The 26501-nt window shown below is 38.8% G+C and overlaps 1 pseudogene; it reads left to right on the forward strand.

Annotated features, from left to right (window-relative positions):
- The first annotated feature begins 23236 nt into the window (after positions 1–23236).
- LOC149189546 (pentatricopeptide repeat-containing protein At3g61360-like) lies at positions 23237–25558 on the forward strand (annotated as a pseudogene).
- Positions 25559–26501: the final 943 nt, after the last annotated feature.

Raw genomic sequence — 26501 nt, forward strand, 5'->3', positions numbered from 1 at the left:
AAGAGGAAGCTATGCAAATATAAAGGTGAGTGTTTTTCCTATGAAGGCATTCATTCAGGATTTATTCAATTATGGAGTTGTTGGATATTGATGAGTTAATGAGTCCTAGGCTTGGACTTTTAATTGATTAAGGTGTGGTTATTCAGTTAATCATGCCATAGAGGATGCATCTTGGTGAGAGCCTTGGCGGCCCTGGCAGCCATGGAGTTCTGGTGGAACTCAGTTCTTAGCGACCAGATGATGAGTCCTGTGCTTGGACTCTGTAACTAACTGGAAGTTTTTTAAGCTCCGGTAATAAATTTGTAGGTTTTAACCCCGTACAGAAATTACCTGCATATGAATTCTAAAACACATAAAATAAACAATGTAAGAGCATAACGCATAAAACACATATACACAAAGATTTTCCCCTGGATCCCAAAACCGGGACTACCAACTTGATTTTTGATTATGTTCCTTTCAATGTTATAATACATATTTAGACATGTCGAAGCATCCAATACCATGGACTGAAAAACCATCGCGTCCAAAAACATGTGCGAAAATCATGCACAAAACCATAGGTGGGTCTGCCCAACCTAACATAGGTTCCAAAACCAAAATTTTCCATAAAGTGGGGTTACGAGTACCCCTCAAACCCCCTGTGACCTCCCCCCTCTAACCCCCAGTTAACTACGTGGGCTAGTCGTGGAAAGAATATAACACAACCCAATATTCTCCCACTTGTTGTTTTCTTTCCACGGGGGGCCACAAGAGAGCTTAGTCATTTATCCAGCCCTGCAACGCCCATTGTTTGTCTACACCAAGAGAACTTCTCAGAGCTCACAGATTTTGTCAATGCATCTGCAACATTCTTCAAAGTGTCCACCTTTACCAGCAACACCTTTTTGTCTTCTATCATATCCCTCACAAAGTGATACTGAACATCAATGTGCTTTGTCTTTGAATGATATGCAGGGTTCTTTGTCAAGAAAATTGTACTTTCGCTGTCACAGTCTATCCTTATAGCTTCCTGTACTAACCCCATACTTGAACACAATCTCTGCAACCAAATTGCTTCCTTGCTTGCATGAGTGGCTGCCATGTATTCTGCCTCTGTAGTTGACAGTGCCACTACATATTGTTTCTTACTCATCCAACTGACTGCACCTCCAAATAGGTTAAACACATACCCACTTGTAGATCTTCTCTGATCCAGATCTCCAGCCTAGTCTGCATCAACAAAGCCATGAATATCCAACACTCTGTCCAATCTTGGTCTTCCTTGGTAGCACAAACCAAAATCACTAGTGCCACACAAATACCTGAAAACCCGCTTCACTGCTGTCCAATGCTCCTTCCCTGGTTTTGACATAAACCTGCTCAATACTCCCACTACATGTGCAATGACTGGTCTAGTACATACCATTGCATACATCAGGCTACTGACTGCACTTGCATATGGAACACGGGACATGTCCTCTTCCTCTTCTTGTGTCTTGGGACACTGTTTAGCAAATAACCTCACACCTACAGGAATAGGAACCTTCACCGGTTTACTATCCTGCATATTAAACCTCTGCAATATTGTCTCGACATACTTCCTCTAGTTTAACTAGAGCTTCCTCTTTATCCGATCTCTTTTAATTTCCATGCCCAAAATATAGTTTGTAGCACCAAGATCTTTCATGTTGAATTTGGAGGACAATTGGGTCTTCAAATCTTGGATAATTTCTTTGTCATTTCCAACCAGCAACATATCATCCACATACAAGATCAAATAAATAACACAGTCACCAATTAATTTAAAATACACACAATGATCTGCTTTGATTTTGGTGAAGCCAAGTCCACGTATAAATGTATCAAATTTTTGATACCACATCCTTGGTGATTGTTTTAACCCATACAGAGACTTCCTTAACTTGCATACCAGTTCTTTCTTACCCTTCACCGCAAAGTCTTCAGGTTGCTTCATGTAGATTTCCTCTTCTAGATCCCCATGAAGAAATGTTGTCTTCACATCCATCTGTTCTACCTCAAAATCAAAAGCAACAGCAACAGATAAAAGTAATCTAATAGAAGTTACCTTGGCAACAGGAGAAAAAATATCACCAAAATCAATTCCCGACACCTGGGAATAACCTTTTGCTACCAACCGAGCTTTGTATTTCTCCACCTTTCCTTCTGCATTTGTCTACTTCTTGAACACCCATTTACTGCCAATGGGTTTCCTTTCAGCCGACAACTCCACCAAATCCCAAGCCTCATTTTTGTGCAAAGATGCCATTTCATCAAACATAGCCTCTTTCCAGAGTTTTCCATCCTCTGAGTCTACTGCCTCCTTTACAGTTCTAGGATGATCATCAGCAACAGACAAAGCAAAATTTGAACAGAAAGCAGATGGACTATACCTTTCTGGCTACTTTATTTCTCGAACTGATCTTTTCACACCCGGAGTTTGTGGCTCTTCATCTTCTGATTCCTCCCCTGCTGTAGAGTCTGATTCTTCCTCCTTTAGCTCAAACTCTATCTTCTCAAGTTCCTTTGGTTGGACTTCATGTTTAATAATATATTTCACCTCTCTAAACACCACATCTCGGTTGTACACAACTTCCTTGTTACTGGGTTCCAAAGCTTATAACCCTTTAAACCATCCTTATACCCAATAAAGATGCACTTTTCAGATTTACTATCCAACTTGTTTCTTTTCTCCTTTGGAACATGTACATATGCATCACATCCAAATACCCTCAGATGCGAAAGAGAGGGTTTCTTACTAGTCCATACCTCTTGTGGAGTCTTATCCTCCAATGCTGATGAAGGTGATCTGTTGACTAGGTAACATGTTGTCTCCGCCGCCTCTGCCCAGAATTCCTCTCCTAACCCGACACCACTGAGCATGCTTCTTTCCCTTTCCATCAATGTCTTGTTCATTCTTTCTGCAACTCCATTTCATTGAGGTGTATATAGAGTAGTCTTATGTTGTGTTATACCACACTTCTTACAGAATTCTTCAAATTCCTTACTACAAAACTCTCCACCGTTATCTGTCCTCAGCACCTTTATCTTCTTCTCTGTCTGGTTTTCCACCAAAGCCTTGAATTCTTTAAACCTGTCAAAGACTTTAGATTTCTTCTTAAGGAAATATATCCATGTATTCCTTGTTAAGTCATCTATAAATGATACATAGTACACAGACTTACCCAGTGATGGAACCTTCACAGGTCCAAACACATCACTGTGCACAAGCTCTAATATTTGTTTCGCCCTCTTACTACGAGAGGGGAAACTCACCCGTTTATGCTTCCCATATACACAATTTTCATAGAAATCAAAATCCAGAGAGCTATTACTCATACCTTCTACCATACCTTTACCATGAAGTATTCAAAGGCCCTTCTCTCCAATATGTCGAAGCCTTTGATGCCACAGCATGGTCTTCTCTCCAGAGACCACTAGATTTTCTGCTCCACTTTCAGGAACCATAGAACTATTGCACCCATCAATAACAGTGCTACCTTACAGCTTGTACAAAGTGCCAATCCAAACTCCCCACACCAATACTAGTGCTCCCCGAACCATCTTGCAGGTATCTTTATCGAACACTGTCTTTACACCTGCATCATCCAACTTGCTTATAGAAATCAGATTTATGGCCAATGCAGGAATATGTAGATACACCCAGAAGTGTTCTAATCCTTCCACCTTGCAACTTCAACTTTACTTTTCCACGACCAATGATTCTAGCCTTCCTATCATCCCCTAAGAAGACATCACCACCATCGTATTTCTCATACTCGTAGAACCACTCTTTATGGGGAGTGAAGTGAAAGGATGCACCTGAGTCAATCAACCATGCCTCATGATCTACATGTATACTTGAAGAAGCCAAGTACACATCCCCACCTTCATCTGAGGTGGTTTTCGCCTCTGCAGAAGGAGCCTCATCAGATCCCTTTCCTTTGTCAGGAGCTTTAGATTTACAGTCCCTTTTGTAGTGGTCTTCCTTTCCGCATTTCCAGCACACCACCTTTACAAGTTTTCCTGGAGATTTAGATCTCCCACTCAATGACTTATTTTTGTTTCTATTCTAGGACCATCCTCGTACAAACAAGGCATCACCATTCTGGCTCTCCATATTTTTCCACCTCATATCCTACGTCAGCAAGGCTGAGACTATTTCATCAAACTACAAGGCAGTTGCATTGCTACCTATTGCAATAACCAGGCTATCCCATGAATCTGGTAGAGAACACAACAAACTGATGCACTTATCTTCATCTGAAATTTTAATATCAACAGATGCTAGCTGACTTACCACAGTATTAAATGCATTCAGATGCTCTATCACCGAGTCTCCATCTTTCATCCTCAGGTTATACAACTTTTTCCGCAAGAATAGTTTATTCACTAGAGACTTAGATTGGTACAAAGTCCCTAACTTGTCCCATAAAGCCTTCGTCATAGCTTCCCCTGATACATTCAGCAATAATGAATCTGAGACACACAATCGTATTGTGCTCTTTGCCTTCCGATCCAACTTCTTCCATTCTTCATCACACTCCTGTTGGTTTAGTACCCAGATCTATCACGATCCACTGATCTTTATCCACCAACAAATCCTCCATCTTGAGTTTCCACAACTCAAAGCTCTGACCATTAAATTTCTCGATCTCTATCTTTCCACTGCTCGTCATCTTCTTTCACCGCCAGAATTGATCTCGTAGATCTCCCACTGAACAGGGTCTACCACAGGCCCGAGCAAAACCCCTCAACAACAAAGGTGTCCCCTTGAAGCCAAAACAACTTTGATACCAAATGTAGGTTTTAACCCCATACAGAAATTACCTGCATACGAATTCTAAAACACAGAAAATAAACAATGTAAGAGCATAACACATAAAACACATATACACAGAGATTTTCCCCTGGATTTCAAAACCGAGACTACCAATTTGATTTTTCATTATATTCTTTTCAATGTTATAATACATATTTATACATGCTGAAGCATCCAATACCATGGACCGAAAAACCATCACGTCCAAAAAACATGTGTGAAAATCATGCACAAAACCATAGGTGGGTCCGCCCAACCTAACATAGGTTCCAAAACCAAAATTTTCCCGGGGGTTGCCCTGGACCCCATAGAGTGGGGTTACAGGTACCCTTGAAACCCCCTGTGACCTCCCCCCCTCTAACCACCGGTTAACTACGTGGGCTAGTTGTGGAAAGAATATAACACAACCCAACAAAATTAATGAGCCTTATGCTTGAGTCCTGTAGTTGATTGGGAGCTATTTCGATTAGCTTGGGAGCCTCAGAGAGCAGCAAGAGCTCCTGAAAGTCGTAGGGTTGAGACTCTCCCTGACTAGTTGTAAGGTGCCCTGAAAGGTGGGCACAACCAAGGGACCTGGGTGTGGAAAAGGGTTGCTCCACATGGGTGTAGGTTGGGGGGAGCATGAGCTTATGGTTGGAGGCTAAGATTGTTGGGGTCAGTACCTTGGCCGAAGTATGTGGTCTAATATTTAGTGTATAGATTGTTGCCCTTGGAGTTGAAGCACCAGCTCAAGGGCGACCCACGGTTGATAGTTTGTGAACCATGAGGTCTACAGCTAGGTGGAACGTGGAAGGCCTACAACCAATTGGAATTTTGTTACAAATAAGTCTTCATGTGCATTGATTTATGTTTATGTACCACATTTTAATGTAAACCTTAGTATGGGTTTGGTAATTATGTGTCCATGATTCCACCGTGTATGATTTGTTTAATGAATATTTGTTGATGCAACGTGTACTTGGTTTTATGTTATATGCTTCAACTTACTGTGAATAAAATTATGTGTTACAATTATTGTTATGTGTATGTGTGTACTTGGTTATGCTTAGAATGGGCTTCATTGGGTTAAATGCGCGAAATTGGTTACATGCATATTAGGTATGTTTTTTAGGGTTTGGTCCATTTTGGGCTTAACCTTGCTTTTAATGATGTCTAGTTACATGCATATTGGTTATGTTGCTTAGGTTTGTGCAATGAGGGCTAGACGTACTTTATTTGTGTTATTATGGTCAAATATGTATATTGGTATATTTTGCATATGTTTGCATTGTTCCCTTATTTTACACATTCGATTTAATTAGCATATCCTTTGCCATACAACTCATGGGAATTATGCATTATGGTTTGGTTTTATATATTAATGAGTTGTTGTCATTAACTCGACCATATTTTTGTGTAACTCTTGGTCATAGAGGGCCACTAGGCACAATTATAACCAGTTGGTAGTGGAATTTAGCTATTTAAGAGCTAATGTGATTACAGGGACATTGGCAGTGAGCCATGGTTTGATAATTGGAATAAGAAATTATGTGCTTTCGTAGGAAATTTTGTTGATTTTTTTGTTCTCAGTGAGTACTATCACCCAACCGGGGGCTGGGGACATTACATCCTCAATGACATATACCTTAATGAAAGTGATGCATTGAGACATTCAACACAATATCCACTTCATTACTAAAAATCCATTCAACCCATGACATTATACATAAACTAGTAATGATATACATACATTAAATTCAAAACCTATTCCTTTATTGAGATATGTCATTAATCAAAGTGTCATACTAACAAATTTGACCATATACCCATATTAATAATAAAAATTCAATATATAACAATATGTGAGATGTTGCCACTACCCATATTAGTGATAAAAATTCTACCCGTGATAAAAATTCTACCCATAAAAATATATGCGGAGTTGTCACTATGAATAAAAAATCAAACTCAAATTAAATACTTATCGATATGAAACAAATCATTATACTAAATACATCCATTATTGATTCGAGCAATGCTCTCCAACCCAGTATGGAAGAGTTGTTGTTATGTTATTTTTTTTTTTTTTTTTTTTTTTTTTTTTTCGAAGGTGGTAAAACCTATCAACTCAGGTGTCAAACCAACAGTGAGGACAGCCATCTCTGGCTGCTATCCGCGAATGCTGGGTTTGACTCATCACTGTTAAATAGGAAAACCACGCCACCTGGCATAACCCTGCTGGTGGTCCGTAATCGGGAGCAAGCTCTCACTCCTGCCAGATGCCTCTGGGTCTTGGGCCGTTAACCTGTTTCCTTACGTCCGAGGAAGACGAGCTCTTAGCCAAGCAGAAGCAGTTTTACGGCATACTCCAGGCCGGGTTGTTATGTTATGTTATGTAAACATTTTGAATTAGTCAAATTACATTATAAATAAATAAATAAAATTAAAAATAATAATAATAAATAAATAAACAATTAAAATAAAATTGAGGTAAAATAGTCAATTTATCTTTGGCAATACCCATGGTTTTTCCAATTATATTCTTCTCTAATATGCTTATTTAAAGGTATTCTTCTCTGACGTGAGACATTCATTACAACAAAAGCTTAATAGCTAAAAATGTAGTCTATTTAAAGGTATTTTTCTCTAATGTTAGACATTCATTGCAACAAAAGCTAAAAATCTAAAATTCATAATTATGTGCAAAGGAGTATTGTATCATATTTACGTAGATCAAAGTAAACCCTAATTTCCACCACAAATATCAAAACCCTAGGTAATTTTCCTATTTAATTTAACAAAGAGAACCACTCAGTAAAGGCATAGGACACAAAGATTTTGTAGCTCTAAGGATGCATGTATTCCAGGTAAACGTTTCAGAATTCTTCTTTTATTGTTAACTAGATGGGGTAATTCTTCTTGAATTGTCACTAGATTACAATGTTCGCAAACTATAATTTCTGGTTATTATATAGCTTCGTAATTTTTTTGGGGGGGGATTTCTATTTTTCTTCAAATTTTATGATAAATCCATGAGTCTAAACAAAAATATATTCCTTTAATCCAAATACAAGTACATTTTCCCAGAGGGAAAAATCTCCCATTCAATCTTAATCTCACACAACACTCTTTTAGCCGTAATAGAAATATCATTCCTATTAAAGTTAACAAATATTTAATTCAATATTTAATCTTAAGCAATTTTTTTTATTTTTAATAGACATACATCTCCTCAAACTATAAAATTAAATCCACTCTCTCCATCTAAAATTATAATATTGATTCCCTTAAAGTATAATATGTGATATTGAATCTACCAAAATTTTGGATGATATATTCCTCTATGTAATAAACAGTTACAACATTCACAAAGTATAATTTATGGTTATTATACAATTTCATGTAGGTATAGGGCAAGGTTATAAATGTCAATTGACCAACGAATCGAATGCCACATTAACGCTTTCTAATTTCCCAAATGTTGCTTAGGTTCATGAAATTCACCATGTTTCGAATTTAAACAAAAACGCAACAAATTACAGATATAACCATAAACATAGAGATGCAACAGAAATAAAACTTCATTTCATTAATATTAAAGCATTAAAATATGCTTGCATATAGAATGGAAATAAACTAGCTCGAGTGATGGTAGCTTATCTCTGAGAAGAGATGTGGCGGCTACATGCCTCTGAATTGCGTTACAATGATGCTTGTGGGTCTATTTATTATTGAGAAACAATGGAAAACCACAAACATCCAAAAACCTAACCCTAGGAGATGAAACGCCAAACTATGGGCCTCGTTGGGGTAAATTGGTACATCAACTTCTCGGGGTCGTGACTTTGGCATACGATCTCTGTTTGACGCATACGATACCTTGTTAGAAAGATATATCCAAGGACTACAACTACTGACAATAAATATGAAGTTAAAAATTCATATTTGCTACCAGTGATTTTCCAAAAAAAAAACATCGTTTAGGGCCTCAAAACGGCTCCGAAAGTTTAGGACCCGAAAACTGCCAAAAATAGTAAAGTATGCTACAATTAAGGAAACAAAAAAACTAAAAGAAACAATGGTGGGGGCCCAAGTGGAATAGGAGGGTGGCCGCCAATATCCACCTGGATCATTCCTCCCCCCTAAGGAAGCAATGGTCCCCATTGCGTTGAGTTCCTCCATGATATGAGGAAACTTCTGCTGAACTTGGTCCCTGTGAGCCACTTGCCCTGGTGAAGGAGTTGGCTTGCTTTGACAACTCGATATAGTTGGATCCTTTTCTATTGGGTGTTCTTGATCTGAGTTTCCATGATCCGATTAGTTGTGGCTTGTTCCATGCAGTCTGGATTTAACTCTGTAGGTGTGAGTTGTTTTGTAATGTCTGATGTGTCCAACAATGATGGGAAGTATGGTCGAAGGTGGTCCACGTTGAACACTGGGTGTAGGCCAAGGAATGCGAGAATGTTGAGCTCAAATGCATTATCTCCCACAACCTTGGTAATGGTCTAAGGACCATATCGGAGTGGTCTAAGTTTCTGATAGGCTCCGGTAAGGCGTTCCTTCTGCAAATGCAACCAGACTTTGTCGCCCACCTGGAACTTGTGTGGCACCCGATGTTGATCATGCCGCTGCTTGTACTTAGCATTGGCTCATTCCAATATGTCATGGACCTGTTGGTGGATGTGTTGAATGTGCTCAATGAAGTTGTTTTCCTTGTCAGCTTCGGACTAGGCATGAGCTGAATCTGTTTGAGTACCTGCAAATGGTATGGCCACATCAATGGGACATAGTTGTTGGAATCCCAAGCCCACCTGAAAAGGCTTGTGGCTAGTCGAGCTATGGAGAGACCGGTTACAGTTGTGTTGGAGGCTCTCATCCCATGTGCATGGATGATTTGAGTTATACATGTGCAGAATGCGTACGATCATCATGTTGACGACCTCTGTTTGGCCATCAGTTTGGGGATGGAAAGTTGTGGACTTAGTGAGCTTGGTGTCTAGCACCGGCTAGAGATTGGACCATAATGTACTGAGGAACCTGTTGTCTTGATCTGAGATGATAGACTTTGGGATCCCAAAGTGTGCCCACACTCGTACAAAGCAGAGTTTAGCAGTGGCTTCTACTGTGATATTCTTCTTGCAGGCCTCCATAATGGCCATCTTTGAGAATCTGTTGACGACCACAAAAACACATTCGTTGCCATGCTAAGTAGAAGGAAGGCATGACATGTAATCCATGGAGATGGATTCCCAAGGCCAACTAGGGGTAGGCAATGGAGTATAGAGGCCTTGCTTCTTGATGGTCAGTTTGGCAATGCAGGCAGTGCGGGATCTGATGTACTTCCCGATATCCCATCAAATATTCAGCCAATAGAAATACTTTTGCAGTACTGCCACTATTTTCTCAACCCTGAAATGCTCAGTGACCTAACTGTAGTGCGCTTCCCAAGTCATCTTGGCATGCTCGCTTGAAGGAACACAAAGGTGTCCCAGGTGGCATAACAATGCATCTTGGAGGTGAAAATATAGAACTTGTTGACCCTCTAAGAGCGTCTGGTATGTGTGGTCTAATTCTGGGTCGCTTATGTAGAGAAGTGGCCAATCAGAAGTCTCGTGCCCACAAGAGTTGAGCACGGTGGTTAACTCCATGATCGATTGCCGACTAAGGCAGACTGAAACATTATTGGTGTTGCCCTTCTTGTACTTGATATTCAAATGGAACTGTTGCAGGTATGTCGACCATTTCTGATGGCGATCATTCTGCAACTTCCCTTGCATCTGTATGAACTATAGGGTTCAATGGTCTATGTGGATGACAATTTCCTTCCCCAAAATGTAATGCTTTCATTGTCAGCAGGCCTCCACACTAGAATACATATCTTTGTCATAAGTGGGATACTTCCAGACTATGTCTGAAAGTGTCTCACTGTGATATGCCGCTGGATGTCCCCATTGAGTAAGGACTACCCCAATAACATAGTTAGAGGCATATGTCTCGATTTTAAATGGTTGTTGCAAGTCTGGTAATGTGAGCACTTGGTGCAGAGCAGAGGCAATGTTTCAACTTTGCGAACGCCTTTTGTTGAGATTCGAACCAAAAGAATTTTGCTTTCACTCCTCCCTTGGTGACTTAACTAAAGGGTGAAGTGATATGAGAGAACCCCAACACGAACCCGTGGTAGTAATTGGCAAGACTCATAAAGTTGTAGAGCTCTGTAAGAGTGGTTGGGGTTGGCCAATCCCGAATGACTTGGATCTTGGTTGGATCCACATGCACCCCCCGTTCATCAATAATGTATCCCAGATACTGAACCTGGGTCATGCCAAAAGTGCATTTCTCCAAATTGGCAAACAACTTGTGTTGTCGCAGTGTTTGGAGAACATGTCGCATGTGGTGGAGGTGCTCTTCCCAACTTTGGCTGAATATTTGGATGTCATCCAAGTCTACCACTACAAATGAGTTGGTGAATGGCTGCAAGATGTCATCCATCAACCTCATGAAGGTTGGAGCAGCATTAATCAACCCGAAAGACATAACCAGCCATTCGAAAAGGCCCTCCTTAGCTTTGAAGGCAATCTTCCACACATCAGAGGATTCAATTGGTACTTGGTGATATCCAAACTTCAAGTCGACCTTGCTGAAATATTCCCCCCCTTGAGTTGGTCCAAAAAGTCATCAATCTGTGGGATCGGGTACCTATCCTGGACAATGATCTTGTTCATCGCCTGATAGTCAATATAGAGTCTCCAAGTCCCATCCTTCTTCTATACTAACACGATCGGGCTCCCACAGGGCGATGAACTCGATGGATGTGACCTTTCTGCAGTAGCTCCTGAATCTGCCTCTTGATTTCATCGTTCTCCACAATAGAGCACCGATAGATTGGTCCATTGGGCAAAGACGCACATGGGGTCAGATCGATGGAGTGCTTGACCTGACAATGCAGAGGCACCCCTGTGGGGGAGGTGAAGATGTCCTCGTACTCCTCCACGACCTTGTCCATCTGTTGTTGTCATGCGGAGGAGCCCTGTTTGGAGGTCGTGGCCACCGTCTTCTTCTTTCCTTAAGGGTGTATCATCAGGAAAACAAATTTCTAGGCTTTGGAAATGAGCTTACTGCATTGTTTTGCAGTAACTAAAGAGATGGGGGTAGGCGGTGCTACTTCCGGTATCCTGTACAACTTATTTCCCAAGGCAAAAAATAACAGAGCGAGGCCTTGACTCATACACAACATGTCACTTCCACAAGTATAATTAGCCTAATAATACATCACAACATCAAGAGGAGCAACCTCACATAGTACCTCATCCGTGAAGGGCTTGATGTTGTATGGAAGGCGCCACTGTTGGCTAGCGTGAAGATCCCATCCTTGGTGAAGCCACTCGATGGTGTATGTTGTGGGTGTGTTGTGGTCGATAAGCCCAGCCGCTTCATGACCTCTATTGAAATGAGGTTCTTTTGGCTCTCGTTGTCGATAATGAACTATAGCGGGGAATCCTTTACCCACATATGGGAGTGGAAGAGACGCTCCTCCTCCTCTAGATCTTCAAGTTCCTCCTTCTGGATCTTCGTGGTGGCAGCGGTGGCATTGGGCTCCGCATCGATAATCTGCTTCCCTTTATCATTCCCCTTGTTGGGTTCTGACTTAGAGTCAGAACATGCATCTAATTCAGAATCCTTTAGCGCGACCACTAGTGATTGTTTGACCCGACACTCACTTGTGTTGTGAGTGGAGCTCTTATGGAACTCACGCCAATTTCCCATGTCCTTCTTCAACTTCATGATATTGTTCTTTGCTTGCGGATTTGGTGGGTTTTCCTAGGCTGCCCCGCCTTGGCTTTGTCCTTTTTTCTGCGGTTTGGGGGCACCTTTCCCTTGCTTCAGATTCACAGATCCAAAGTCTCGCTTTTTCTGTTTAAGCTTCTACTTGATCTTGACAGTGTATCGATACGCCGTGCTGAGCGAGAAGATGTCAATGAACTCCATCTCATCTTGGATGTACCTGTGTAGGCAGCTGCAGTACTTGAGTACCATATATTTTTCATAATCCTTGATACCCAACTTTGTGCGAAGGGTATGAAAAACATTGGTAAACTCTTGCACGTCTTGGTCTCTCCCCTGTCATAGCATGGTCCACTTTATGTATTTATCCTCATAGCTCTAGATAGGGTAGTACTGCTCCTTGATGGCGTCCTGGGATGAATTCCAAGTGGGTGCGGCGAAAACAGTGAGGGCATACTTTCATCTTTCTGCTCACAGTAGGTTTCCCACCAATCCTTAACGTTGGGGGCGCTTTGAGAAGAGCAAAAGTAATATTTTCCCGGCTGGAAAAATCATGAACATAAAAGTATCCTTTTAGCAGATTTAACCATTTATCTACGACGTCTGCATCTATTTGGCCCTCAAATATGAGAATGTCAAAGTTTACTTGTACCTTAAAAGGAGTGGTGCCTCCAGAGTGGCTGTTGGATGTGGATGCGCCGTCGGTGGGCAACTGTTGAAGGATTTGGGCAAAGTTATCCATCATCGCGTTCCTTTGTTTCTCGAGGGCATCCTCAAGCAACATTTTGATAGGATATCCTGCTCCCTCGTCTTTCTTTTCTTCCCTCATGGGTGACCGTCGGGGTTTGCGAGGCTGATCTTGCAAAGGTTCAACCAGATCGAGCCCTAACTCCTTATACCTCGACCTCGTTGGGGACATGCAAAGAAGGATCGAGAAAGTGTAAACCACTATGATACCATTGATCTAAATTTAAACAGGAATGCAACAAATTACAAATATAACCATAAATGTGGAGATGCAACAGAAATAAAACTTCATTTCAGTAATATCAAAGAACTGAAATATGCTTGCATACAGAATGGAAATAAACTAGCTCGGGTGATGGTAGTTTGTCTCTAAGAAGAGATGTGGTGGCTACATGCCTCTAAACTATGTTACAATGAGGCTTGAGGTCCAATTTATCATTGAGAAACAATGGAAAACCCCAAACATCCAAAAACCTAACCCTAGGAGATGAAACAACAAACTATGGGCCCCATTGGGGTAAATTGGTACATCAACTTCCCAGGGTCATTACTTTGGCATACGATCTTCGTTTGACGCATACGATACCTCTCTAGAAAGATCTACCTGAGGACTAAAAATAATAATAATGAATACCAAGGTAAGATTTGTTAGCAGTGATTTTCCAAAAAAACATTGTTTGGGGCCTCAAAATGGCTCCGGAAGTTTAGGACCCAAAAAACTGCAAAAAATAGTAAATTGTGCTAAAATTAAGGAAACTGAAAAACTGAAAGAAATAATGGTGGGGGTCCAAGTGGAATAGGTAGGTGGCCACCAATATCCACCTGGATCACACCAACTAAAAATCCATGTCCATGTAGTACAATTTCTAGATATACCTAATGTTTTTGCTCCTAGAGACTTCAAGCCAACTAACATTTTGAATTCAATGGATCGAAAAGCCCTTTTCAAAGTCAAAAGCAAATTCATTATTATTAGTTTTAAGAGATAATTTAGTTTATTTAGTGCTTTATTAGAAAAATGAAGAGGATATGACTTAAATATGAATACTTTGGATGCATATAATTTATTTGTTGTAATAAAATATAAACATGCATTAAAAGTGAGAAGATACCATCCAATCCTAAAGTCAATCGCTTTCTCAATATATCAACCTACCTTATAGCTTCAAGTATTTATGTTAAGTGCTCAGAGTGGTACATTACTCACTGGAATCATTTAATGCTTCTTCAAGAGGAGTTGTGCCATTGTCAAAATCAAATATCTTGTTTGATTTCTGTAGCATCTCCCTCTTTCTAGATAGGAAAAATTCCTATTTACCTAGAATTGACACAGTAATTTTTTGTTTGTTTGTTAAAAGAAGGTAAGACATCTCATAATCTTCAATTTGCTCTTCTTCATGACTTTTGCTTGACTTATCTAATCATTTATATTACTTGTGAAAATTGGTTGTTATCTGTTAATTCTACTATATAGTCGTGGAAAAATAATCCTTTACAAGTTTTGTTTTACAATTACTCTGTTCTTGGCACCACTGCTCTAGATAGAATTATGAGGAAATTTTTGGCACATTAAAGCTTATCTTTCTCTTTTTTATACCTTTGTCCTTTAATATAATCCTTTTGATTTATATTTATATATTCCTTTTGTTGTTACCTCTTTACATATGATGCATTTAGGTTCATATATATATATATATATATATATATATATATATATATATATATAAACCCTTACTTGTATATCATATACCATAACAACATCACCTTTCGGCCTTCATAGTTGTGTTATATATTACAATATTTATATGCCCTAGTGCATCATCATTAGATATAGAAGAACAATGTTTGTGGAAATGGGAGTTTATCTCTGAATTTTGATCATCCTTCTATAATGACTCATGGAGATGGTCAACTTTCTCTTCCACGTAACGTTATGGCATTACCATATATATAATCTCATTCTGATCATTTTATTGATTCAGATTTGGATTTTGGTGATGTGTTTATTGCTCCTTTACCATTTTTTTCCTTTACATCAATCAACTCCTTTGCCTCCTTTTGTATCTATGAATCCATCCCTAAATATTCAGGAGACATCTGTGGGTATTGACCTGATTCAAAATATGGATCCTCGGTGTGTTTTCCCGATCATCGGTTCCGATTCACTACGAGTCTCCTCCATCTTTATATTTCTTCCCTTGGGCTCCGATCCATTGGTCTCTGTAAATTTTGAACCTATTGGTTTCCTATTCTTTGATGTTGAGAATAGGGATGACGTTGATATTCTTTCCTCTGTTGTTGAGGTTGGGGATAACCTGAGTGGGGGTCTAAAACTTTTCCATATCCAATTTGGGTCATATTTTGGGGATATGTCTCTTACCAACTTAGTTGGTAGTGACATCGAGCTCCCAAAACTTCACCTGGACATTGATATTGAATCTCTGCTGATTCATTCTTCTTCTTCTCCAATAGTCAAGGTTAGCCCTAATTCTCGATGAAATGTGACCGTGCGAAGGAAGAGGAGGCCTAAGAATTGAGCTCCACTTACCAGGGATAGTTCTATTAATGATTTTTTTCTTTAGTTGGGGGGATCAACTCCATCCACATTCGATTCTTAGTCTACTTCTCCTTTATGGGATCTTAGAGACTTTTTTCCTGATGACTCTGCTTACACATAAAGATTATGTCTCTTAACATTCAAGGTTTGGGGAGCACCCATAAGAACTTCTCTCCAAGGCATATGATTGGGGCATATCATCCTTCTATCATTTTATTACAAGAAATGAATTGGTTGGTCATAAGGTGTGGCCTATTTTGCTTAAGGTTTTCCTAGGTTGGCGAGCATGTGATATTGATGTTTTGGGGTTATTAGGTCACCTAGCTACATTTTGGGACCCAAGGGTTGTTAAATTTTTAGCATATAAAACAGTTGTAGGTATTCTTCTTTCAAGATTTACTAGGGGCTCAAATTATAGATTTCATATACTCAACACATATGTGCATTATTCTTCTAGAAAATTCTACTGGGATCAATTGGAATCATGTGACATTCTGAAGATGGGTTCATTAATTATGGCTGGTGATCTTAATCTCACCATGGAAGTGAATAAGATTTGGGGTGTTAGATGCAGAATGGATCAGTTGGGTAGTAATTTCAGAGATATTTTTGGAAGGATTCATTTGGTGGACATATTGTCAGTTCCATTAATGTCGACTTGGAGGAACAACTGAACTCGACTTGAAGGTATTGTGAAGTGTCTGGGTCGCTTCATGATACATGAAAATATGGTTGAATGCCTTGACATTATCTGTTCATGGGGTTATTCATTTTGGGTTATCATATCATATCCATATCATCTTACATTGGCAGGCTTATAGTGAATGGCAAGGTCTTCCCTTCAAGTTTAATCACTATTAGTTAAAAATCCTTGAATTTGATAAAATGGTCCACACAATTTGGGCACGAGGCTTTGATCCTTCGATCACCTCTCCCTTTGAACTTATTGGGCTAAGCTCCACAAACTTAAGGAGACTGTTTGTAACTAGGTTCAAATTCATAAAAAGAGCCATGTAAAGAAATTGAAGAGATCAATTTGAAACTCAAAATTCTAACATATCCATCCCATAAATATTATTTCTTGGTAGCTCAACACTTATAGGCCACTGGTATGGAAGGGTGTAAAAGGGAAATTCTTAATTTCCAGGAGGAGGAATGACAACTGAAGAGTCGGGCCATTTAGATCGTTGGGGGAGACAAGAATACGAAATTAATTCATAATTATGCCTATAAGAGAAGGCAAGAACACCATATGGGAAATTAGGGATATCAATGGAAAATTTTTATCATCCCTTAAGGAAATACAGGTGGAGGCTATGAGGTATTTTCGGGAACAATATCGGGCTTCGGTGGATGTGGACATTGGGCGACAATTAGAAGTCATCGAATCCTATCTGACTATATCCGATGTTGAATCTAATGTGTCTTTATTTTGAGAGATTTCTATTGAGGAGCTATTGGCTACTATGAAATACTTTGCTCGGGAAAAGAGTCTCGGCCTCGATTGATGACCTATTGATTTTTTTTATAAACTTCCAGGATATTATGGGACTAGACATTTTATTCGCCATTGAGGAATCACACACTTTTTGGATGTATTCATGGGGCCATAAACTCCACTTTCATTTCTTTGATCTCTAAGGTTTATAACGTTTCCACCTTTTCAGATTATCGACCCATCTCGCTATGCAACACTATTTATAAAATTATTTCTAAAATCACAACAAATGGATTAAAATCCACTCTATTTGTTGGCATTGCGGCAAAGCAATTTGGATTCCTTCAACAAAGGCAAGTATAGGATGCAGTTGTTATTGCTTAGGAGACCTTACACACAATAGATTATAAGAAGATTAAGGCAATTATTATGAAGTTTGATCTCCACAAGGTCTTCGATTGGGTGGACTAGACATTCTTGTGGCTGGTTCTACACAAGATCAATATTTCATGGACTATGGCCTGTGTTACATCTACAAATTTTGTGGTCTTGGTAAATGGCTTAAATACAAATTTATTCACAACATCCCAGGGTTTTCAGTAGGGGCGTAATTTGTCCCCTCTTCTTTTCATTCACGTCATAGAGGGTTTAAGGAGGTTAATTATTGGGGCTCACATCAATAAGATACTATCAGGTGTGTGCATTTCTAGACATATACAGACTATACATCTTATCTTTGTCGACGATGTACTTATTTTTGGCAAAATATTTGTTATGGTATGGAGCAAATTATATAATATCATTCGTCTCTTTGGCGATGTCTCTAAGCTCCTCATGAACAAATCTAAATACATCTTGATTTCTTCTTTCCCCGATGATGATTTGGTTATGGCGATCAGTGATATTTTTGTGGTAACTTGCTCTTCTATTGGTTTTGGATTTAAATACCTTGGATTTATGGTCAAACCAAAAAGTTATGACATAAAAGACTAACAATGGCTTGTCGACAAATTTCAACACAAATTAAAATCATGGGCACACATATGACTCACTTTAGTAGGTTGATTGATTTTGGTACATGCTGTCCTTCAAAACATTTCGGCATATTGGCTCCATCTGTACTTTATGCCAAAAAAATATCATGAACATGATCAACTCTATTATATCTAGCTTTATTTGGGATGGAAATTCTAAGAAACACAAGTATCATTTGGCCCATCTTGAGGTCTTAACACAGAGGAAAGAAGATGGTGGTCGGGGCATTAAGAATCCTGAGAGATTGAGTTGGGCTTTATCGATGAAGGGTTTATGGCAAGCATTGAAGGGGGACAATTTATGGCAGTGTATCTTATAATCTAAATATCTCCAAAATCAGTTTATGCTTCAATGGATTAAGGCTAGGGCACACATACCATATGCCATCTCATATATATGGAGGAGATTTACGAAAGTTTGTTCGTGGCTTATGAGAAATACAAATGGAAAATTGGCAATGTCAACAATATTGAAATTGGTTTAGACCCAATTTGTGGCTTCGTGAGGAGCACACACTTCTGATGTACCTTCTTCGAAGCATACATAATCTCGACATTTACTATATCAATCAAATTGTTGTAAATGATGACTATGCCAACCCCAAGTGGTTGAAGGCAGGTGATATCGATTTATATGGAGCACATGGTATTAGATGGAATGGATATGTACAAGACCTTGCACATGCAAGCATCACTATTGCTAATGACGAGGAGAAATTTGCGTGGCCTGGTGTCGTTGTACAGGGACAACTATTGGTAAAGGAGGCATATTAGTTCATTTCTCCTTTCACACCATTCAGTTTCTTGCAGATCGTTCTTGCATATCTGGAAGTGGAATATTCCAACCAAGCTTAAGGTCTTTGGATGGCTAGTATGGGAAAAAAGGATTCTGACCTGGGACAACCTGTATTGGAGGGGTTTTGCCGGTCCTGGATGCTGCACATTATGTATGGATACATATGAGGATTTGGTCCATCTATTTATGTTATGCAACCGGATCACAAAACATAAGAAAAAAATAGATCAACGACTTGAGAATTAGCCTTTTCGAGGGGGAAACCTCCTTTATATCACATAAATGAACAATTCTTGGATGATACAAATGACAAGACCTCCTTGGTATATATAGGAGTTTAATGGGTCACAATATAATCAGAGTCTACATAACAATAATAATGCAAGGTCACACCAATAATAATAACGGGCTTCTATGGGGCACAACAATAACAATATGGGGGCTACATGGGCACAACAATAACAATAGGGGGCTACACTAACAATAACAATAGCGGGGCTACATTAATAATAACAATAAGGGGGATAAACTAGTATTATAGGGACCTAACATGCCCCTCTCCTTAAAAAAAGTGTTGTTCTCAATGTTTGAGTAGTTATAGATGCTTTTGTATAAAATTCTCATCCTCCCATGTGGAATTTTCAACGAGTAAGTTCTTCCACTTAATCAGATACTCTGAAATTGATTGATTACGTAGCTGTCGGGTTCTTGTTTCCGTGACTGCTTCAGGCCCTAATATGATTTTTCCTTCTTCGTCGAGTTTTGGCAATACTATTTGAACTGAGAGCTTCTCATCGATAACCTTCTTTATGCATGAAACATGAAAATTTTGGTGTACTCAGGAAGATGCATGCAACTCCAATTTGTATGCAACACTTTGTAAGGACCATAATACTTGGGTGATAGTGTATTATCCTTCTTAGCTTGCTTGAGGGACATTTGTTTGTATGGTTGTAGCCTTAAAAATACACAGTCACCTACATCAAAACTAATTTCACTGCAATGCTGATCTACTTGTTGTTTCATTTGATTTTGCGCCAGAGTGAGGTTATCCTTTAAGAGTTGGAGAACTTGTTGTTGATGCTCGATGTGATCTTCCATTGCCCGAACCTTAGAATTTTCTCTTAAAGATGATGTGATGGATGATGGATGGTATCCATAAGGTGCCATAAATGGGGTCATTTTTGCTGCAATATAGAAGGAAGTGTTATACCACCATTCAACCAGAGCTAAACACTTGAGCCATTGTGTTTGTTTATCATATACAAAGAAACGAAGATATCCTTCCAAACATTTGTTCACTATCTCAATTTGCCAGTCAGATTGATTAGGATGATAAGATGAACTATGAGCTAATTGAGTACAAAGACAAGAAAACAATTCCGTCCCTACAATTTATAGTGAAAATGGGATCTCTGTCACTTACAATAATATTTGGTTTTCCATATAGCTTTTGAATTGTTTCCACAAATACAATAGCAACTGTATTGGCTTTAGAAGGATGACATAATGCATAAAAGTGTGCATATTTGGTAAGTCTATCAATTACCACCATGATGACACTCTTTCCTTTGAATTTGGGTAAACCTGTGATAAAATCCATTGAGACCTCATCCCATCACTGACTTGGAATGGCTAATGGCTGTAACAAACCCGGGGTCTTAAAAGTCTCAACTTTATTTTGTTAGCAAACCAAACATTTTGCCGCAAACTTCTAAATATTAGATTTAAGGCCATCCCAAAAAACATCCTTTTTGACCCTATGGTAAGTTTTTAAAAATATTGAGTGCCCTCCTAAGGGGGAGGTGTACAATTCCAAAAGAATCTTTTGTTTGAGTTGGGAATTCTTACAAAGATATAAATGATGTTTGTACAATAATGAATCATTTTTCCAGATAAATGTATAAGAAGTAATGGGATCTTGTTACAACTTTTGAATGAGTGTCCACACCTCTTCATCATTCTTCCATTCATCCCTTACTTCAATTATCCAATCAGGTCAGATAATAGAAATGATAGAAAACAATGCTTCCACATCCTCATCCTTTTTTGAGAGTGCATCTACAACAACATTTTGCTTCCCTTTTTTGTAGATGATTTCAAAGTCATAACCCAACATATTTGTGATCCATTTTTGTTGCTCTTTTGAAGATAATCTTTGTTCCAAAAAGTATTTAAGACGACTGTGATTCGTTTTTACCTTGAAGTGTCTTCCCATTAGGTAAGGTCGCCATTTTTAAGGTGTCCATTTGCCAAATCGATTTGGACTGGAGTTTTAAATTTGCTGAATATGCAAGCGGATTGGAATTTCTCTTCAGTGGAAGACTGCTTTCGAGATTGGATTATATATAACATGGAGTTTGGTCCTCTTCCATTATATATAATGTGGAGTATTTGGAGGAGTCACAATTCTTTAATATTTGAGAACATTAATCCTAATATTAGGAGTTGGTGCATTAGGATTGTAGCATTTTACATAGAAGTGGGGTTTGGAGGCAAATTATCATTGGTGAGACATATCGCTCCTTTGTCTTTCTCATATAATATTCCATGTGGGTTTTTTGATGGAGTCGCAAAGGAGGTGATGTGTAGATGCAATGCATACATATCATTTTTACTGGGTACAATGTATCATTTTAGTTGGAATGGCGACAAGGGGTCTAATACCTGCACAAAAGTTCTTTCTCTTTGGGGATTATTATATTGTGCTCGAAGGTTTGATATTGAGATGTTGGAGGTATTCAGTGACTCCTAGATGAGGGTGTATTGGGCAAAAAAAATACATCTTTCAATCCGCCTCTTGTATACAATTGGATGAGGAGGATTTGGGTGATTATTAAACAATTTAAGGAGGTGACTTTTTCTCATACACACTGGGTATTCAACACTGCTGCTGACAAGCTGTCAAAATATGGTCTCAAGCTGCCATTTAGCGAGATATACTCTACATACTTTGTAAACAACAATATACAAAAAAGAGGTTAATTCTCATATATATGATTAATTTAGTGCTTGGCATTTGATGATTTCATTCTGGAGGTGGTTTTTGTTCACATGGTTTATGATCTTGGTTTCTGCACTTCTTTACGTGGATGGTCTTTCAGGGACATTGACACAAGGATGCTGCAAATCTCTCTTGGATCGGTTTTATAATTTGGGACTTCTAGTTTTGATGGATATATTTATCTTCTGGATAATGTACATATTTTTATGTTAGGTTTGCAACTCATAATATTTTAGCATATCTAATTTGCTGGCCTTAGATACTATCTTTATAACTCTCTGACCTTAGATCAGATGTTTTGACGGTTTTTGAAATGTAACTATTCTCTAAGACATATATTGATACTTATATGGTGACATATTGACTTATGGACTATGTAAACAATGAGTTATTGCATCGAGAGACGCTCTCTAGCATAGTATGATAGAGATGTTGTAATGTAATGTTTAACATTTTGACTAAGTCAAATTACATTAAAAAATAAAAATAAAAATAGAATAAAATTTAAAAAATCATTAATGTAAATAAAAATAAAAATAACCTTATTAAAATAAAATAATAATAAAAATAAAAATGGCCTATGGTATGGTATACATGTGGAATATAGTTTATTTAAAAGGCAAAATCAAACCAACGTAGATCCATCTTAACTCCAGATTTACTAAAAGTCGAGAGGGATCAAATCTCTTGATTTGCAAACTTCTTTTATAATGAAAAGAGATTTGATCCCTCTACGTGCTTGATAAATCTAAAATTAAAACAAATCTAAATTAATATTTTAATATAAAATTATAAAAAAAATCCTTAACGATGTCATTTTAAGGTCATTTTGATGAAGTGTCACCTTAACACATCCTACTCTGCCCCGTCTAAACCACCATCATCAATACACCAAAATAAGGTCCACTTGTAAGTTACCGATTCACCATGTGTTAAAAAAAAAATAAGGTCCACTTGTTTTACCTGCTTTAATTTAACACCCTGGTCAATACACCAGTACACCAAAATTAAGGTCTACTTTGTTATACCTAATTTAATTTAACAGCGACGATATGGGTGGCCTCGAAATCCAATTTACCTAATTTAATTTAACAGCGACGATATGGGTGGCCTCGAAATCCAATTTATCCTTTGTCGTGGTTTAAATTGAAACTATATAGGCATTGAGTCGAATATCTTCATTGTCTGGACTATCGAAGCACTGGCCAAGCACTGGCGAGGTAGGAACTCTGAGCATGGGCGTATGGGTTTAGAAAACCAGAACGCGGAATTTCGTCTGAGGCAGGTACGGAAATTCCTGTAACCGCAATATTGTGTTTGCATTGAAGTTTATCTCTTATCAGCAGCAGCAGGCGCCATGGGCAAGAAGATAGAAAAAATCTTCATTGCACAATAACCCTAATCCTTCATTCAAATGGAAGCTTCATTACACAATAACCCTAATCCTTCATTTAAAATGGAAGCTTCATTGCACAATAACCCTAATCCTTCATCTAAAATGGAAGCTCCATTGCACAGTAACCTCGATCCTTTATCCTTTTATTCTTCCTTATGGAATTCCATGGTGCCCCCTTCCATGAAGCCCCCGCTTCACTCGACACCGCCGCCTCGAGTCCCCAAAGAGCCCAGTTTGGATCCCTCTCAGTATCCCCGAACGATGCCGATTGAAATGGTTGTGAGCAACATTCTGAAGAATCCGCCCCGGATGGGCGTTGAAAATGCATTGAACGAGTTGCGGCTTGGGGTTTCAGTCCAGTTTGTGGAGGATGTGCTCAAGTTATCTTATGGGGCCGGCATAGATGCCATAAAGTTTTTTCGTTGGACCGGCTTGAAACTTGGCAGGAAGCACAGCCCCCTTGCATTTAATTTGCTTGTGGATTTGCTCGGCAAAGAAAAACTGTTTGAGGCGATGTGGGACTGCATCAAGGTAATGAAGAACGAGGGGTTCCTGTCCATGGAAACATTCTCCTCTGTGTTTGGGAATTATGTGCAGGCCGGTAAGGTTGAGGAGGCGAAGATGACGTTCGAGGTGATAGAGCAGTATGGATTCCGGCAGGATGTCGTTGCACTAAATTGTCTTCTCAGTGCGTTGTGCAGGCACAAGCAGGCGAAAGCGGCGGTGGAATTCCTCGATAAAATGAAGGTGAGGATCGCCCCGGATGCTGACACGTATGCGTTGCTACTGGAAGGATGGGAGATCGTAGGCGATGTGACTAATGCTAGAATTACCTTTGGAGAAATGGTCAGCCACATCGGATGGCTGCCGAACAACATATCGGCTTATAATGCCTTCTTGAGCATTCTGATCAATGACTCAAGAATTGAAGAGGCATCGAGGTATCTGGCCACGATGAGTAATAAGAAGTGTTTGCCCGATCTGACCTTCTTCCGAAATACACTGCAAATCCTTTACCAGCGTAAGAACACGAAGGATGCTTATGGACTTTGGGAGTTTATGAGGCAAAATGGTATTGTCCCTGATTTGCCCACTTATAATACAATGATTGGCGTGTCTTGCAGTGCAATCCCGATCCAGGTAGATTTTGTTGACCGTCTGTTGGATGAGATGGTTTTTAATGGCATCTTTCCTGATTTTAAGACTTACAATACCATTTTTGAAGGTCTTTATCACTGCCCGCAAGGTGGAGGAGGCATCAAGCATTTTTCGAGAAATGACTAAGAATGAATTTTGTCCTCTCTATGATAATTATGTTATGGCAATAAAAATGTATCTTGAAGCAGATGATCCAGAGATGGCTGTAACGATGTGGAAACACATTATACAGAAGGCCATTTTCCCAAAATCAGATTGTGCTGCTATATTAATTGATTGGTTTTGTGACCTAGGAAGAGTATTAGAAGCAGTAAAGTATTCTATGGAGGCAATTGCCAGAGGAGTGCAATTACCTGTTGAAACTACGACAAAGTTGAAGAAGGCGTTGAGTCAAGCAGGTAAGCAAGATGCATATGCACAACTTGAAAAGAAAAAATGAAAAGTATTTAAAGTCAGACCAAGTAATCACTATTTAAAATTTTCAAGTCAGTCTCCTTGAGGGGGGAGCTGCCTGCCTTCGGGCTAAGCCAGTGTTTACAATGTTGGTTTCCATTTCTTGTTGTGATGATGTGGTTATCAGTGAATTTCAAAAACCTCGACAACATTGACTGAGGCAGTATAGATGAAGCTCAGCAATGGAATAAGCTGCTCTCAGTTTTGCCTGAAGACTGGTTCCTTTTTGGGTAGCTATTTGTGCTATACAATGTTTAACTCTGTGTATTAGGGCATTGTTTTTCTCGAGTAAAAAACATCTTGGACTTTTTTGCAATTCATTTTCTCCTTTTTCTTCTTTGCATTTATATTTTTTTAACATAATCAATATTAACCTGTTTAATTTTATTTCATATGTAGTTTTCGTGCACTTACAGCTATTTTGCTTCGCTAAATAATGCTTGTTGCAGTTTTGGTTTTACATGTTGAATCTCTGTACATTCTGGGTATAATCTTTGTTCTTTAGGATGGACTTTCTTAACGGATTTGTATTTTGTTTAATTTTATTATATCATTATTACATACCATCATTTCTTTTGAGATTCATACATTAAAATATTTTGTTATTTTAGTTCTTGGGTTCATCTAGATTTAATCCATACTTGGAAATGGTCAACTTATCGAAGGAGAATAGCTGCACTTTTAGGAGGCGGCTTATTCTATTTAGTTCAGTAGTTTATCGCTACAAGATACTTATATTCATGAATGGCGTTCATTATAGGCATCTGATAGGGCTAGGCTTTTTGTAGGTAAAAGAATGAAAGAATTCTAACGTGGGAGGTCTCATTGGCAAATAAAGTTGTTTACAAGGGAATGGTAGAAATTTTTGTAGAAAGAGATGGTGGGCCAAATGTCTCTGACCTTGTGCCAAACAAATGTCTGGAAGTTAAATGTAAGAGTAGAACTAAGAGAGGGAAACATATGTGGTGCAAAGAAAGTGGTGAGCCAATGCTTCACATGCATGTAAGATTGGTTTCTTTGCTCTACAATACTTCGTTTATTGGGGTTTTTCAATGTGACTTAGCTCACTACTATCCTTGAATTATATTACATCAAACTTAATCAATATATTAAATTTTTTTCTGCGATATGTTTAACTGAAGAGGAATACTGAACTGCAACAAGGTAAGCATATTCATCTCTGGCTGGATGTTCTTATTTTGGCAATAATGTTGTTAGAAAGTGAGCAAGCTTTGCCATCTTATATATGTTGTAGCATTGCTTCTGTTGTTGCTCAGGGTAGTTGCGTGTATTTGGTTTTTTGTTTTTTTTTGTTTTCAATGTGGTTCATGGACT

This window comes from Pinus tabuliformis, chromosome 3_1, assembly GCF_031772625.1.
Source record: "Pinus tabuliformis cultivar Carrire ecotype Pingquan chromosome 3_1, CPIR1, whole genome shotgun sequence".
Taxonomy (NCBI): Eukaryota; Viridiplantae; Streptophyta; class Pinopsida; order Pinales; family Pinaceae; genus Pinus; species Pinus tabuliformis.